The sequence below is a fragment of the Dasypus novemcinctus genome, chromosome 12 (assembly GCF_030445035.2).
Source record: "Dasypus novemcinctus isolate mDasNov1 chromosome 12, mDasNov1.1.hap2, whole genome shotgun sequence".
NCBI classification, from domain to species: Eukaryota; Metazoa; Chordata; class Mammalia; order Cingulata; family Dasypodidae; genus Dasypus; species Dasypus novemcinctus.
In genome coordinates, this window is record NC_080684.1 from 57,982,939 (window position 1) to 58,000,786 (window position 17,848).

General features: G+C 39.8%; 1 long non-coding RNA gene across 2 annotated transcripts in view; it reads right to left on the bottom strand.

The window, feature by feature from the left end:
* LOC139440164 (uncharacterized) overlaps positions 1-17,848 on the bottom strand; it is a 192,237-nt gene that overhangs the window by 115,230 nt on the left and 59,159 nt on the right. Inside the window, exons 2-3 of one of the 2 annotated variants that reach the window (XR_011650273.1) lie at positions 15,966-16,051; positions 9,461-9,576 (exon numbers count right to left, since the gene is read on the bottom strand). This is a non-coding gene — a long non-coding RNA (uncharacterized lncRNA). The remainder of the gene's footprint in view (positions 1-9,460; positions 9,577-15,965; positions 16,052-17,848) is intronic. The other variant, XR_011650272.1, reaches the window with a different exon arrangement.

Sequence of the window (17,848 nt, forward strand, 5' to 3'; positions counted from 1 at the left end):
TCTAGGCACTCTAGAAATGAATATATTTGAAATTTATAGCTGCCATAAAAGGGAGAATAAAAGGAAAGGAAACTAATTTATATGAAGCACCCATCATTTGTAAATTTATGTCCTGTGATCAAACCAGTGAATTTAAATAAACATGCAGCTTCATTTGTTCACTCATTCATTAATTCAATAAACAACTTATTCAGTACTTATGTCCCAGGGTTTCATTGAGGCAGTGGGGACACAGTAGGGAACGAAGTGGACAAAGTCTCCCTTGGAACTTACATTCTACAGATCCACACCTTTTCTGCTATACCCTACTGCATTGAAAAGAGCTTAGGAAAGTCAAAAAAAAAAAAAAAAAAAGAATACACTTTCCAACTTAGAAATCAGGGAAGGCTTCCTGGAGAAAGGGAAGTTTGACTTGGACTGTGAAGGACTGCAGGGTTCAGAGGCGAATGGTGGGTGGAAGGGTGGATGGACCAGCATGAGCAAAGGCCCAGAGGCAAGAAAGTGCAAGGAAGCATTAAATTTGATTTGTTCATTGGGTGGGGTGGCTGAAAGTGAGTAAGAGGAAATCTTTTGGAAATGTATATGGAAATCGGCTGGTGGTGTACACTGAAAAATATCTGAAAAGTTTGAACTTCATTTGTCCACCATAGAGAGCCACTGAGATTGTTGGACAAGGAGGTAATGGAAGCAGGGATATGCTTCAGAAATATTAATTGAGCGTCACTGTGTAAAATGGATTAATAGAGGGAGAGATTAGAGACAGGAAGAGGCATAGGAGGATGTTTATTAAACATCACTGGATACATTTGAGATATTTTTATGGCCAATGCCAGACCTCCAGAAAATTCAGCTAAATCTTTTTTGCATAGGTTAAAAAGGGTTTTTAAAAACAAGGAAAGGAAACCTGTGTAATCTGAAAAAAATGCTAAATGATACCAGGTAAAGGCTCAATCCCTTTCATATATGAAATATATTTAGTGTCTTTAGTGTCTTCAGCAGCATCCCAAACTAACTTAGACAGAAGGGAGGAAAAAACCTGAAACATGTCTTATGGTATAATTTTCACACTAAATTGGTTCTTAGGCCAGAGTTTTAAAATGTTGGTAGCAGTTCTGTTCCATGTATGGCTTTTTAAAATAAAAACCAAATTGTAAAATAAGAATAAAATTAAATATTTACATAAGAACATTTATAAGGTGATTATTATTTTTAAAAAAGATACTTAGATTACATAAATGTTACATAAAAAATGTAGGGGATTCCCAATGTCCCACTCCCTACTCTCCCACACTTTTCCACATTAACAACATCCTTTATTAGTATGGTGCATTTGTTATAATTGATGAACACATATTGAAGATTGCCACTAAGTATGGATTATAATTTACATATAGTTTAAACTCTCTCCCACACAATTTTGTAAGTTATGGCAAGATATATAATGGCCTGTATCTGTCATTGCAACATCATTCAGGATACCTCCAAAGTCCCAAAAATGCCCCCATATTACACTTGTTTTTCCCTCTCCCTCCTCCAGAACCTCCAGAGGCCCCCTGCCTCCACATAAATGATAAAAGCTCTTTCATTGCTTGAATAACAATAAATCTATAGTAGAATAACAGTCCATCATTCATTCCCCAATCCTGAGGATTCTGGGATGGTGATGCCCACTCCACCTCTAATTGAGAGGAGACTTAGATCCTATGGGGCAGATGGATGGAATTATCTTGTTTGCAGTTGTAGACCCTCTCTGCTCCTTGGGATGGTCATTGTCCAACATCATTTCCTTGTTAGTTGTCCTAGGTGAGTCCAATGAACTGGAGAGTAGGTGTTGCATCTCTGTTGAGATTCAGGGTCTGATTGGCACATGGAAAGCCCAAAGATTTAAGTCTCTTGGACATAAACCTATCAACTCTATTACTAACTATAAGTTCAAATAGAAGGGGCAGAATAAACCATGACTGAGTCCAACTCTGTCACACTGAGGAGCATAAATTCCAAAGTAGGGCCCACTGGCAGGGCACCAAACTCCTGTTAGTCCTGCCTATAGTATCTGGACGTCTCCAGAGCCATCAGTAGCTCCCTATTTGAGTCAATATTTATCATGGCAGTCAATGGGATTCTGCTGAGACATGCGTAAGTGTAACGCTTGGGATGACCACCCAACTCCCTTTGAAGTCTCTTAGCTTTCCACTGATGGAGAACAACTTCTTCCCAGACCAGCACGTGTCACATAGCATTCTGCCTTCAAAAACTCCTTCTTATTACTCTTACTACTTCTGCTGTTTTCTCTTGGTGTCTGCTGATCAAACCTAAACTACTCCAAATTGAGAACCATTTTAGTTTGCAAAAAGCGCTGCTGATGCAAAGTACCAGAAATGTATTGGCTTTTATAAAGGGTATTTATTTGGTAAAAGCTTACCATTCCAAAGTCAAGTCAAGGCACCATAAAAGGTGATTTCTCACCCAAGTCAGCTGCCATATGTTGAAGCAAGACGGCAAGTGATCTCTGCCTGGTCCTGCTTTCCCCTCCAAAATCTACCATCCCTTGAAGCTCAGATGTGAGCAACCAGGCATAGGGCTTGTCTCTTTTCAGGCCTTCCATATCAATCTCAGCTCTTCCACTGTTTTCCCAAGTTCAGCTGTTAGCTAAGAGGCATATAGCAAAGCTGGTCTCCTCTTCATCTTCACTGTGGATCCAGTCTCTTTGAGCCCTTTGGGTGCTTCTGCTTTCCTGCAATACTTTTTCTCACATTGCAGAATCCAATATGCTGGCTTCCTTTTTCTTTGTTTGTCTGAGTGAGTCTATCTGTCCTTTTATATCAGACCCATCAAGAGGGCAGAGATTCAATATGAACCATGCCCCACTCATGTAATCCAGTCACATGGGTTTCACACCCACAGGAATGGATTAGTTTAAAACATAATATTTCTCTTTTGGGTATTCATAAAATAATTTCTATCTGCCATACTCCACTCTCTGAATCCCAAAAAGACATTAAAATATTCCAAAAAAACTTAAGTACAAAATCACATCAAATTCAGCTAGAGGAATACAGTTTGTCTTGCATCAAAGTTTCCCTCTGGTTCTAGATGTGTGAGACTTAGAAAAAACATTATCTACTTCCAATATATGGAGGATAAACATTTGTATTACCATAAGGAGAATTTGGGAGGGAAGCATCTTCACAGGTCCCCAACAGTTCTAAAAGCCTGCAGAGCATACTCCAGTGGATTTCAAAGTCTGACACTTATCCTTAAAATGATGGTTTCTTCTTCTGCTCAGGGCCTCATTGAAATCCACCCTTTCCACAGGTTTGCCTAGTGGCCATTTTCCGGTTCCACCCTCATCAAGCATCTGGGTGGCAACCAAGCTCCAGACCTCACCCTCCAAGAACACTGGGGTGATGGCCACCCTTTCCCCAATCTCTGGGGGACAGTCAACCCTTTAGTACAGTGAGGTGGTGGCAACAATCTCCCTAATCCCCCAGACCAGTGGGGTGGTGCCCTAACTCTCCCCAACCACTGGAAATATATTCCACCCTCTCTGTAGCCTGGGATGGCCAAACTTTCCCTGAACAGTAGACTGGAATGTCCACCCTCTTCTAATGCCAGGGCAAACTCACCCTCTCTATACACATGGGTGAACTCCCTCTCTTGACCCAAGGAAATGTCTTATTCTGGACCTTAGCTTCCATGGTTTTCCTCTTGAAGCCATTTCCCTTCAGTATCTCCCTTCCCTGCCATTTTTAGTCCAGGTTGACAGCAGTTGCATTCATACAGATCACACAAAAAGCTTGTTGGTTTAGCATGCAGGAAACAGAGGTCCAAGCCATCATACAGTAAGATTTTCCACAAGTCTTTCCTGGATAACGTATTTCCAATCTTGACTTACAAGTTCCAAGTTTGGTTAAATCTTCACATTGGCCACTATTCTCTGGGGGCTTCTTTTCTGGAAGCTTGAAATTTCTGAAGCCAGTCTCTGGTTTCTTTGTGCCCAGGAATTCAGTTCTAATTTTATCTCATTCCTCTTGCATTTTGCTATAAGCCGCAAAGAGAACCCAGGCTGCATTTTCCACATTTACTTTGGAAATAGCTTCAGCTAAATGTCCAAGCTAGTCATTTTCAAGTTCTGCTTTCCATCTAACATTAGGAGTCAATTTTGCAAAGTTCTCCACCATTTAAAATACAGATCACCTTTCTTCCAGTTTCCACTAATAGTTTCATCATTTCTTTCTAAGGCTCACTGGAAATAACTTAGGGCCCATATTCCTACCAACAGTCTCTTCAAAGCAATTTAGGTCTTTTCTATTAAGCATCTCAGAATTCCTAAAAAAAAAATTTATATATACCCCTTTACCCATTTATAAAATAATTCCAGCATTTTTGGTAATTGCAGCAGCACAACCTCACTTTTGGTGCCAATTTCTGTTTTAGTTTGCCAATGGGTTGCAGATGCAAAATACCAAAAATATGCTGGCTTATATAAAGGGTATTTATTTGAGGTAAAAGCTTACAGTTCTAAGGCCAAGTTAAGGCCCCACAAGAGGTGATTTCTCACCCAAGTCAGCTGCCATGTGTTGAAGCAAGATAGTGGGTGATCTTTGTCTTCCCCTCCAAAATCTACTGTCTCTTGATGCTCAGCTATGAGCAAACTGTGGATCCAACCTCTTTGAGCCTCTTGGGTGCTTCTACTTTCCTGCAATACTTTCTCTCACATTGTAGAACCCAATACGCTGGCTTCCTTTTTCTTTGTTTGTCTGAGTAAGTCTGTCTGTCCTTTTATATCAGACCCATCAAGACGGCAGAGATTCAACATGAACCATGCCCCTGATGTAATCCAGTCAAATGGGTCTCACACCCACAGGAATGAATTAGTTTAAAATATAATATTTCTTTTTAGGGTTCATAAAATAATTTCAAACTGACACAAGCTCATTATCTTCCCCTCTTCTATCCCAGCCTGCTTTTTGCCCTGCCTTTCCATGCATTCAATAAGTATTTATTAAGCAATAAATCTGTATCCAGTTCTGTACTGATGACTGGGATTTCTACTAAAAGCACCACTATCTGACAAAACTTTGAGTCACCCTCAACTTCTCCCTCCCTTTCTGCGACCAAGGTATGGTGGATCCACTTTCCAAAATCATCCATAAGCATCTGCTCCTTTCCAACATCACTGTCCTTTTCATCATTTAGGCCCTCATTTGCTCACTCTTGGCCCACTACAAAGGCCTCCTAACTGATTTTTACCACACTCTTCCCCCCACCCCACCCCACCAAGTGTCTCTCCATTCCATGCTTTCTTCTATGGGAGAATCCAACAGTGTGATCTTTGAAAGCTTTGCCTCTCAAGGTGTAGTCCACAGATCAGCAACAGTGATACAATCTGGCAGCTGGTTAGAAAAGAATCTCACAAATAGAATCTCATTTTAACAAAGAATCCAGATGATTCATGTGCACATTTCTGTTTGAGATGCACTGGCTTAAAGCTCAAATTCAGTACTATCACTCCCCAGTTTGCATTCTCTTTCAAAAAATTACAGCACACAGGCCTAATCTGACTTGTCAAGTGTTTTTGTACAGTCTGCAAGGTAAGAATGGATTTTACATTTTTAAATGGCTGAAAAAAAATCAATAGAAGAATATTTCCTGATACATGAGAATGATATGAAATTCAAATTTCAGTGTTCATAAATTCAGCTTTATTGGAATGCAGCCATGTTCATTCATTTATATTTTGTCGATGGCAGCTTTTGCACCACAATGACAATGTTGAGTAGTTGCAACAGAGACCATATGTTCTTAAAATATTTACTATCTGGTCCTTTATGGAAAAAGTATGTCAATCCTTATTCTAGTGAGAAAACACATGTAGTAAAAAGAAAAAGAACTATGAATTATAATATGAGATATGAAGGAAAAAATAAAGACCTAAAAAAAAATGCTCTCTCCTGTGCTACCATATTAGGTGCTAATACCCTTCTATTATCTCATGTGTCACATTGTTGGTGTATTCTTTGTAGTGTGGAGACAAAGTTCGTTGCATTTGCTCAGTTTCAGAGTTGCTGATTTCTCTCATTAGACAGCCTGTCTAATTTTAAAGATTTTAAACATGATGAGAGCAGCAGGATTCTCCTGGAGGGTTCAGGGATGAGGAGGATATCATAGGTGATTTGAAGGTTAATACTTTCATGGACACTTTCCACATAGGTTCTTATTCCTAAGACAAAAATTTTAAGATGTATCTCTGCCTCTAGATGAATAACCATGGGGACCCAGTACTCTCACTGTGGGCAATAATTCTTCCACTAAAAGGAATGTTTGAAAATTCTGTTTTAAATATCAACAACTACATCACCTGGAGACTTTCCCTTTCCATATTCCCTAATTTTATGGCTTTATGAAACATGTAAGAGATCGATTCAGACTTCATTCACTTCCCAAATGCAGATTCCTTTTGGAATAACATCAGATATGTTTCTAGTGGTTTTCTCCTTGCTTAATTAAGACATTCCTTTAGAGTGACTTTGCCCTACTTTGCAGGTGTTAAAAAATAGTCTGGATTACAATTCCATCCCAGAATGAGAGAGAGAGGCGAGTCCATAGATCAAGAATTTTCTGCCTCCAGAAAATTGTCGCCTTTCCATCCTTCTCTCCTACCTTTCCATCCTTCTCTCCTACCTATCTTCACATCTTCTGCATCAGTTACCTAGCTGACTTTGCATCCACCTGATAACAAATTGAGTTACTGGCTGACACTTGCAGCTGTTCAATGTGCCAGGTACTGTGGTATGTTCCTGGGATACAATAGTAAGACATCTTGCTCTGAAGAAGCACACGGTCTAACATTGAGATGCAGAGTGGGCTATACAGATGCTGAGGCAGGCGGTTATAGCGCAAGTGTTTTAAGTACCAAGTTCGAAATGAGTAAAGGTGCTCAATGAGCACAGAGGGACACCTAGCTCAGGCATATGGGGTCAGAAAGACTTCCAGGAGGGATGTCTGAGCTGTGATCTGAAAGACATTAAAAACCAGCCAGATCAAGGTGCTGAAGGTAAGGGTAGAAAGGTATTCACTACAGAGAGATCGCAAAGATGAGGGACTATGGTTTGTTAGAACTACAAGAGAGTAGAAGGCAAGAGGGGAATAGTAAGAGAGGAGAGGAAAAAGGCTGGTGGGGTCAGGTAAAGGATGGCATATTTGCTATACCCAGAGAGTTTGAATCTCTAATGAGGAAAATAGGGACATATTGCAAGGTTGCTGGTAGGGTGATATAAAAAGAGTTATATTTCAGAAAGCAGATTCTAGCTGCTGTGTGGAGACACCACCGAAGCAGGGCAAGAGTGGAGACAGAAGAATGTAAGAGAAAGCTTCAGGGAGAAATGATGGTAACTTGAACCAGGATGAAAATAATGGTGGCTAAGAACAGTTCCAGAGTCACGGCTCTGCAGCTGTGCAGGGTGTGCTCTGCATGAAGGCCCTTTCCAAGGGGAAGGTCAGAACTGAAATTCAGGCTGTGATTTGCTGGCCAGCAGGAGGAGAAAGGGAACATTTTTTTTCCATCATTTATTCAGCCAACTGAAATACCATGTTATTTTCACAAAGTCACCATATATCAGCAGCATTGGAGACCCTGTTGGAGAAAAGTGTATTCTAGAAATCTTGAATGTGGAAAGCAGCTGCTTACAGGAGTTAGAGAGAGAGAGAGCATTCAAATAGGACACGAAGCATTTGAGCCTAGCTCCTGACTGTTCACCAAGACAGGAAGTACTTTCACCACCCTAACCCAGGTCTATTTGGCCTGTTCTCTTCACTTCTTTTATTGTTTCTGTCATGAATTATATATTTATTTCTATTCCTTTATTCTTTTCCCTTCTTAATTTTTCTCTCGTCCTGGTTCTACTTAGGCCATATCTGAGACAACATCCTATAGTGGAAAGAAAAGAAACTTTACTGTGGAGCAAACTAAGAATCCCATCTCTGCCAACAACTTTGAGACTCTTCACACTTCTGAACTTCATTTTATTCCTTTGTAAAATAGAGCTGATAATGAAGCTAGCTAGTAAGATAGGGAGTCAGCAGATGGATCTGGAACCTGGCAAGAAGTCCACGTGCACATCAATAACCCCAAGAAGGCTGCTGGAAGACCCCCGCCCACAAGATTCTGCCATTCAGAACAAGATCTCCTCCAGAACCCAGGAGAAGCCCCGAATATTCCCCAAGGAATTGGGCCCATCCTGGGGATCGATGGGGTAATCAGTCAAAACAGCAAACAGCTGGAACTCCTCGCCTGCCATTAGCAAAGGGGTGGAATAATTCACAGTTCCCTGATTTAAGGCACAAGGCCTGAATTCACTCTCTTGCCTTTGAACCCCCACTCTTGCCTTCGCCATGTCCCGGTGCCTGTCCATGTGCCTGTTCCACGTGCAGAGCCATCTGTGCCCTGCTCTCACCATTTTCCCCTGCCATGACGGCAATGCAAGTAAACCCTGGGCGTTTATAATCTGTAATGGGAAATTGTAGTCTGTTAATCAGTCCACTTTATCACTTTATCCATTCCTATTTTCTAAGTTTCTATTTCAAGCTTTATACTCCTATCTTTCATTTCTTTTATAATGCCAACATTATTAGAGCAATAAATAGCTTCTACAAGTGTTTACCTAGTCGCAAATCCCTTCTACCTATAGAATTTCTTAAATGTACATGTTCAGCCAATAAAACTCCATAATTCTAAAAACATAATCAAAATACAAGAGCTTTAAAATAATAATTGATTTCAAGTTATAAATAATGATAATACACGTACTTGTTTGAGGGATTTTTCCTGAAATTTGTAGGAAAATGAAGGAAAGTAAAGGAAGAAGAAATCAGATCTTGTTAGGCCATACAGTTTATGTAACTTTTCATAAGCAGTAATTCTACCTTACATAGTCTCTTTCAGAGAGTAGTAAATGTGTACTGTGTGGTGACATTGTTTTGATAATTTAGGGACATCTTAAAGAAAAGGAAAGCATGGCTCCTTATCTTGGGAAGTGTGGCTTCATTTTCTATTTTCAGATGGAGAATTTGAAAATTTGAATTCTATTTTTATAAGACTGTATTTACTGAAACATTTAGGTAGGAAGCAAGATCTTGGCCAAAAATTTTTAATATACAGCAGCTTATACATAAGAAGATATTACTGGAAACACTTTCTGATATGTTTATCCTTAAATAATGTGGTCCATTTTCATTTTGAGAACAGAATAATGAATTCGAAAGCAAGAAATGCTTGCATGACTGGCTGAGTCATGCTGTGTAGATTTTTCCAGTAAGCTACATTATGCTGGATGCTGTTCAAAAGGGAAAATGTCAAACACACTGGGGTTCAGTCTGGCATGTGGGTGGGTTTACTCAAGCACAGAAATCAAATATAGGCATTGGAACCAATACTTTGGAAAACATCAGAATGGCTTACAAATCAGAGCTGGAATTTCCAGAAGTTCTTTTCAGCTGAATCCTTCTGATTAGTCTAAATGAACAGCATGCAAGTGCGCATTTTAATGGCATCCACTGTATTCCTTTCTAAGTATCCTAAAGTTTGAAAAAAATAAAAAAGTTAGACGTCATCAAGTTCAGCCTTCCTCCCATAAAATAATCCTTTCCACACAAACTGTGACAGATTTTCATGCTTCTGCTTGAAAATTTTTGGTAATGGAGCACTCACTATCTTTCTCCGCACAGCCCCTTCCTTTGTCATGGAAATGTGATGCAGAGAGAAGGACTTGGAATAATATACACCAAGCTAATATCAGTGGTGAGCTTTAGACAGATAAGATCATGGGTCCCTTTTGTTCTTCTTTTGCTTGTATGTATTTTCTAATTAATCTATAATGAGCTTGCATTTCCATATAATAAGAAAATTTACATGTTTAAAAGCCATGAAGAATCCAAATATCTAACACTGAGGCTATTCCAACTTTTCTCTATAACATTCAAGGCAGGGTAAGTTTAACTGGCTGAAAACCAAAATAACCAATGCGCCAAAAATCTGTGGCTGGGATGTACCAATTTCAACAACCTCATTATTTCAGCAAAGGTACTATTGATTGAGATATTTTCAACTAAATTTCACTTGCCAAATTCGCACACTACCTTATGATTCTAAAGCTATGCACCCTCTGCTTCTCTTATTTTTTTAAGATTTTTTTGTTGTTGTTTCTCTCCCCTTCCTCCCCCCCACGCCAGTTGTCTGTTCCCTGTGTCCATTTGCTGTGTGTTCTTCCTTGTCCCCTTCTGTTGTCAGCGGCATGGGAATCCATGTTTCTTTTTGTTGCGTCATCTTGCTGTGTCAGCTCTCCATGTGTGAGACGCCATTCTTGGGCAGGCTGAACTTTCTTTCACGCTGGGCAGCTCTCCTTATGGGGCACACTCCTTGCATGTGGGGCTCCCCTATGCGGGGGCACCCTTGCGTGGCAGGGCACTCCTTGCACATATCAGCACTGCACATGGGCCAGCTCCACATGGGTCAAGGAGGCCTGGGGTTTGAACCGCGGACCTCCCATGTGGTAGGCAGACGCCCTATCCATTAGGCCAAGTCCGCTTCCCTCTGCTTCTCTTAAAATGTCCTAAGATTGTCAAACTTTTCAGGAACTGCAACACTCTGTGGACTCTATTAAGCTAGTATTGAACTAAACCTCCAAATTTACTATAATTATATGATTTTTTTAAATGTGAAACTTTACATGGTATCCCTAAGTTTGATCTTATTGCCTTGGTTCCTTACTTCTTTTAGTGTGCTAAGCAAAGCACTTAAGATGTCCAGGGGGATAAATCATTGTTGGATGAGGAAGACAGTGTTCTTCAGAATTACTTTTGTCTCCTCTACAACTATTAATGCTCCATGCTTCCCAGAGCCTTGGTCTTCCTTCCTTGTTCCCAGCAAATTATTAGGCAATGCCTAGTAAATACTATGCTTAAAAACTGATCATACAGGGGAGTGGATATGGCTCAACTGATAGAGCATCCACCTACCATATGGAGGGTCCTGGGTTCTATACCCAGGGCCTCCTGACCCATGTGGTGAGCTGGCCCACATGCAGTGTTGCCGCGCGCAAGCAGGGCCGTGCCACACAGGGGTGCCCTCACGTAGGAGAGCCCCATGAGCAAGGAGTGTGCCCTGCAAGGAGAGGCGCCCCACATGAAAAAGCACAGCCTGCCCAGGAGGGGCGCCGCACACGCACACATGGATTGCTGAAGCAGCAAGATGATGCAACAAAAAAGAGACACAGTTTCCCAGTGCTGCCTGATAACTCAAGTGAATGCAGAAGAACATACAGCAAATGGACACAGAGCAGCCAATGGGGGAGGGGGGGGACAAATAAAATAGTAAAAAAAAAACTGATCATAAAAAAGGACAAATATTGTATGGACTCACTAATACATGAAATAATTATAATGAGCATCTCTTCGAGTTAAAAATCAGGAGTATAGGTTACCAGGAGATAGAATGGGTGTAGAGAAAGGGGAGCTGATGATTAATGTATGTAGACTTTTTAGTAAGGTTGATTGTAAATGTTTGGAAATGGATAGAGGTGATGGCAGCACATTATTGTAAGTGCAATTCGCAGTGCTGAATTTATGGGTCTGACTGTGTTTGAAAGAGGATGTTAAGGTCATGTATGTCACCAGAAGGAAAGCTAAGAGATAAAATATGAGACTGTATAACATAGTGAAGCCTATTGTAGAGGATGACTATAGTTAATTGTATACAAATATAAGAATTTTCTTCCATGAACTACAACAAATGTGTATCACTATTACAAGGGGTTAATATTTGGGTGGTGTATGGGAGGAAAAGCAACTAATGCAACCTATGGGCTATAGTTAAAAATAAGATTGTAATATTCCTTCATCAGTTTTAACCAAGGTGCCATACCAATGCTAAGTGTCAATAATAGGGGGGTATAAAGGGTATGGAAATTTTCTTTTTGGAGCATTGAGAATGTTCTCTGATTGTGGTGATGAATGCACAATTCTTTAATTATACCAAGATTGTACACTTGGAACAGATTGTAAGGTATGTGAACAAAACTGTCAGAAAAAATGCTAATCATTTGTATTGAGCGTCTACTATGTGCCTTGTGATTCCATATAAGTTACCCCATTTATTTCTCAAAACAACTCTATTGTAGATATCATTATCTCCATTTTTACAGTGGAGAAACTGAGGTCCAGAGAATTAAAGTAATTTTCCTTAAGTCACACAGTTACTCATTGACAAAGGTAGGACTTAAACCTACATTTGAGTGGTTTTAACGCTAATGCTGCCTCCAAGTATTTATTGGTCTTGGCTACCCGCCTGTGACCTTGCCTCTCTGGATTCAGATAGACTCTGCCACCTGTTCTGTGATTTCTAACACTGGCCTGGACAGCCCCAGTTTTTTTCCTTTGCATTATCCATTATCAGGCTGGATGCAATGCTTCCTGCCTATCTAGAATCCAGGTATCCAACATATGACCATTATCTTGGAAATAAATAATGCTTATTTATGTTTTCTTCTAAGTCTCAGGTAGAACTTGTGAAATACCAATAGAGAACTTTATCCAGACTGATATATCTTCATAAAGATAATTTGAATATATATTAACCCACAATTCGCCATCTTGTCCAGGAGACTATTTTAACAAATTTTGCCAAATAACTTGCTGAAATCAAAGCCTGCAATATTCCCCTATTTCATCATTTTAGTAACTTTTAATTAATTACTAAACAAAGTCCAACTCATGCTCGACTGTATTGGCTCATGTAGCCTAGCAATTCACCAATAGAACTGGGGTGATAAAGACACTCAAGTAATGTCACCAAGACCTGGACTCTCCTTTTCCTAGCTTAGTGCTCCTCCATCTCGGCTTTAACATTAGAATTCACCTGGTACAAGCTTTCTTAGCAGCCCCCAGCCTGCATCTTTCCAAGACTACCTTGTACAGATCACTTTCACTGTTTTAGGTATTATAGTGCCTAAAACATTGAAATTATAAGTATTATAGTACTTATTATATAAATAAGTAAAACAAAGTCCTTGACCACAAAAAGGCAGTATATGGGAAAGCATGTGCTTTGGTGTAAAATGGATCTGGATTTGAACCCAACTCTTATCCCTGAGCAAGTTATTGGAACAGCATTTCCTTAACTGTAAAATGGAGACTGTATGGTGTTCATAGAGTTGATGTGAAACCCCGAAATTTAAGTGAGATAATGTAAACAAAGTGCCACGCATAGGACCAGGCACATCAGAGGTGCACAACTTATTAGCAATGGCAAGCACACAAATAGTAATACTGTTATTAGGGACTCACCTTCTATAATATTGATGTAAAGGAGTAGAGTAGGGATTCAAAAGGTTCATATCTGGTTAAGGCTACAGGGTTAGAAAAGATTTCATAAGGGAGGTAGTATTTGAGGTTGATGTTAAAAGAATGGATGAAATGATGGTAAGTAGCAATGAAAGAGAAGAGCTTAGGGTATGTACAGGGTATGACTGGAATACAGGTGTCAGTAAGGGGAGTGGTTAGAGATACATCCTTGAAGCCTATTTTGGTGGATTTGGGATGAGTAAGGGGTTTGTGTTGAATTCACCAAATGTTGACCACTAGAGGTGTCAAGCAGGAGAGTGACAAGATAGGGTTATCAGATAGAAAGAAGGCTGGCATTGGTATACAAGGTAGATAGAAGAGACAGAAGATAGAAGCCAATTACAATAGTGCAAGCAAGTGGAAATGAAGGCTCAACCTTAAGTTTCACAGTGATAGAATAGGAAAGAAAGATAAATGCAAATAAGATTTCAGAGCTAACATTTACAAGGTTTATCAACTGACTGGATATTGGGAATGAATTTTTTTTAAAAGGATAGGATCAAAACTGCCATTTTCAACTCATATCTCAAAGAATAAATATCCTATTTATGGAAATAAATAACAAAATAAGAACAACTTGTGGTTTCTGGGAGAAAAGAAGAGAAATTATGAATTTGGTTTGTGACATGGTGAAATCAAGGTCCCTGTGAAATATCCAGTTTTGTGGATAGTTGAAAATATTTGGGCCAAAATGAAAGGTCTGGTGAGGAGCTAGTTTCATTCTCTATTCTTTCATCATTTTTTATGTTCCTTTTTTCCTCCCCTTCTAATTTCTAGTTTTATATGTAACTTAAATTTCTGAAAGCACCACCATCCCAAAGTCACATTAATGACAAAGATCCAAAATTCACTGGCTCTGCCACACCCTGACCCCAGAAAGTTTCTTCCACTCCCCAACTCCATCAAAGGAGGTGGCCCACAATTGCCAACTCCATTAGTTGTGGCTGCCACTCTGTAGGTGCTGCAGTCACCAGCTGGTACTGCCACAAGTGACAGTGCCATGGTCGTGCATGGTGGTCTCTGGAGGAGTGAAGAACACGTTTTCCACCTTTGCGATACCCTATTAGGAAGCATCTCCCAAGCACGGTTGCCTGTGTCCCAATGTTTTCGAGAAACTAGTCATTTGGTCTATATTACAGCTTCTGTATAGGACCCACACTTAAGTATGGAATGGACCCACAGACAAGTTCTGAACTCAGATTTGTGTTCTCAGAAGATTTCTCAACCTGGTGTCATGTCCGTGTTTGTACAAACTGGTTTTGGGTGGGTCCTTGGTACAGTTTGCAAGACATATGTTTACATCCCATTTAAATGCATTGTGGGGTCCTCACTCAATGAGATTCATTAATAGTTTATCATTTTACCTTTTCCATCTTCAGTCTTTCTTACATTTTAAATCTGAGAAATAATTAAAGTTAAGAAAAATAATCACCTTACATTTAGCCATGAGGGCCCACAGCAGTGCAGATAGATTTAGTAAATGTTTCTTCATGGAAATAAGGACAAATCAATGAGCTATCATCAAATAATTCAAGGAAAGCCATGAGAAACAGAGCAAATACTATTTCCCTTCTTAGACACATGATCAGCCACAGCTCAGGTAGGATGGTAATTTCATGTACCAGAACTTTAAGTTCTAAGCCTAGATGCAGATACCACGAAATAGAAATCCTGTAAAATCAAAAGGGAGAGAGCCCAACTTGAAGCAGTGAGAATCCAAAGGGACCGAGTATCATAAAGGATAAGGTATTTGATCTCAGTGAGCTTGATTATTGAATTAAAGTTAAAAAAGGAAAAATAAATTAAATCTTAAAAATCTTTGTGCTGAATGCTTTCGGTATTTGGGACCAAGTTGCAGGTGGCTGAATATTAAATTATTGCTCCTTAAATTTTTATTCTGACATGTACAAAGAATCATTTCTCCTGGTGAAGCAGAACACAGTATGGAGGCAAAGGAGAGGGAAAAGTCTGCATATATAAGCAAAGCCTTTAAAGAAAAATTGGTTGGTGTAGAGCTAGCACACTACTAGGGATTCCAGTCAATGTGTATCCAAATGAAATGTGTATGCTTAAACACCCTAATTACCTAGAGCTTGAGGTTTGAAGATGCTGAATTTAGCAGATGTGTAATCAAGGGAATCACCCTCACACAAGGTTTATGTGAAGTAGCATTCTGGAACAATTCACACAAATTCTCCTGTGAATGTGAAATGCGAGGGGGAACATCAGCTCATCATTGGCAGATTATTTCCAAGAAGGAAGCCACCTTCACACACAATCTGTCACTCCCATTTAATTCCTCTGGTTATTTCCCCTGACCTAGAATCATGAGTGAAAATCTAACCACTATAATGCTGCAGTGGTAAGGGTTTATATCGCAGTAGGGAAGGGCCAATGTCAAAACTATAAACCACCTGATACCTGAAATAGACTGATTGCTTTAAAAAGTTATAACCCAAACAGAGCCCTCTGTTTGCATTTGCTTACACGAGTAAAATACCGAAGCAAACCAGAAGACTTTGATGGACTGAGGATTTTTCCATTTGCACACATACCCTACGTCCTACCTCACACTGAATTCTTCCATCTACTTCCCCATCTTCATCACCAAGAAGGCATTCAATGGCAGTCCACTGCATCTGTTCTATGGGAACTGGAATCAAAGGGAAAGTAAATAGAAAATATATAGATGTGTACACATATTTTCCACTCTCTTATTCAACAAGCAGTTGGTGAGCATTTACTATGCCCCCAGCACAACATGATCAGTGAGTACTACATAGTCAGTCATTTTGTGGATTAGCCATACTCTTTAGTAACTTGGACACCTGAAGTAAAGGCAAATTAATACAACAATACTGGGGAGTGGATACCACTATTTTCCATTTAATCAGTGTGGATATTAAGATTCAGGGATATCAAATAGACTGCCCAAGGTCAAGTGTCTTGTGAGTTGTGTAGCAGGACTTGGAACTAGGTGTTTCTGACTCCAAAGTCCAAGTTCTTACCACTGCATCACCATACTCTTCACAATCAGTTTGCTTATTTATTAATGTGAACCAGTATTTATTCTGTCCAGTTGGCATAGAAACAAGGAAAATAATAGGAAATTCATAAAAGTTAAGCAGAAACTCCCACTCACTGAATAGAAATGGCGATTCTCTTGGAGAAGCAATGAATAGATGGATGGTTACCTCTCTGAGCTACTATTCATTTAATATTCAATATTTATTTCCCAATCTCATTCCTGAATTGCAATGCCTGCTGATATGAAAATATAATTCTCTGGCTCTGAACAATAAGACACCTATTCATGCACACTTTTTAAAAAATCACTGTATTGAGTTAGACTTCCAGATCTAATAGGCAGCTCAATCCACTGTTTCTTCTCCCCTCCTCCTCCCCAGCATAATATTATTATGCTCTGGATGACTGTGTGCACAACAAGAAATCAAGTACTGGGTGATTCTCTAGGCCAGGATAGAATGTACTGACTTGGAATACACACAGATCAGAAATAAACAAGTGGTCCTTGCCTGTGCCTGCCTCTAGCAAGAGGTTCCCCACATGCCCAGCATCCAGCAAGATACTCGGTGTGTCGACAGAGCAGGCATGGGCAGAGTGGTGGAAGCCAGGCCTGGGCTGGGGTTGCTGCTTCTGGCACTGCTCCTTTCCACTCAGATTTATTCAAATCAAACAGCAGTCATAACACGTTCAAGTAACTTCTCCAGAATACCTCACCTGCCCCCAAGTCCAGCTAATGCTACCACCCTGGGAGAGGGCAGGGCCCTGCAGGCTACAGCCAACCTCCTTGGCTTGCTCCCCCTTTTACATCTCTACTGTTGAGAGACTCAGATCAAGAAACATCTATGCTTCCCCATCTTCTGAACCCAATCCAAATGGCATCTAAATCCAGTGTGGCAAGAATAGAGCAGGTGTTCGTCAAAGTTGACTGCTTTGAAGGACACATAAAGGATTGGACTAGATGATGAATGTCAATATTGAATCTTCTGGAGTTTCATGTAGAAGATAAAGAGAAACAACATCCAAAAGTAAACGATTTCCTTAAATGTGGCTTAAGAAATATGGACACTTAAAACTCTACCTTGAAAAATAAATAGATTTTGTTATCTAGAGAGAAAGAATGGGGAGTAGAATGGAGATTCAGTTTTCATTTGGTACAGTAAATAAATAAGGCTATGAAATGATTAGGTTATATAAAGCCTTCCACAATTCTACTTATATGTACATTAGAAGGTTCCTCCAGGTGTTACTGTAAATCCTCCATGTATTGTTTCGCCAATAATAATTTAATGCTGATAAACTCTAGATAAAAGTTTTACATTGTTAAGTTATCGCTCCTCTCTTGGGAACTGAATTCTTATCACAGAAGCTTTGGCTTTGACATTTATTTGACTGTTCATACAGTAATTGACATGTGCCGGTGCAA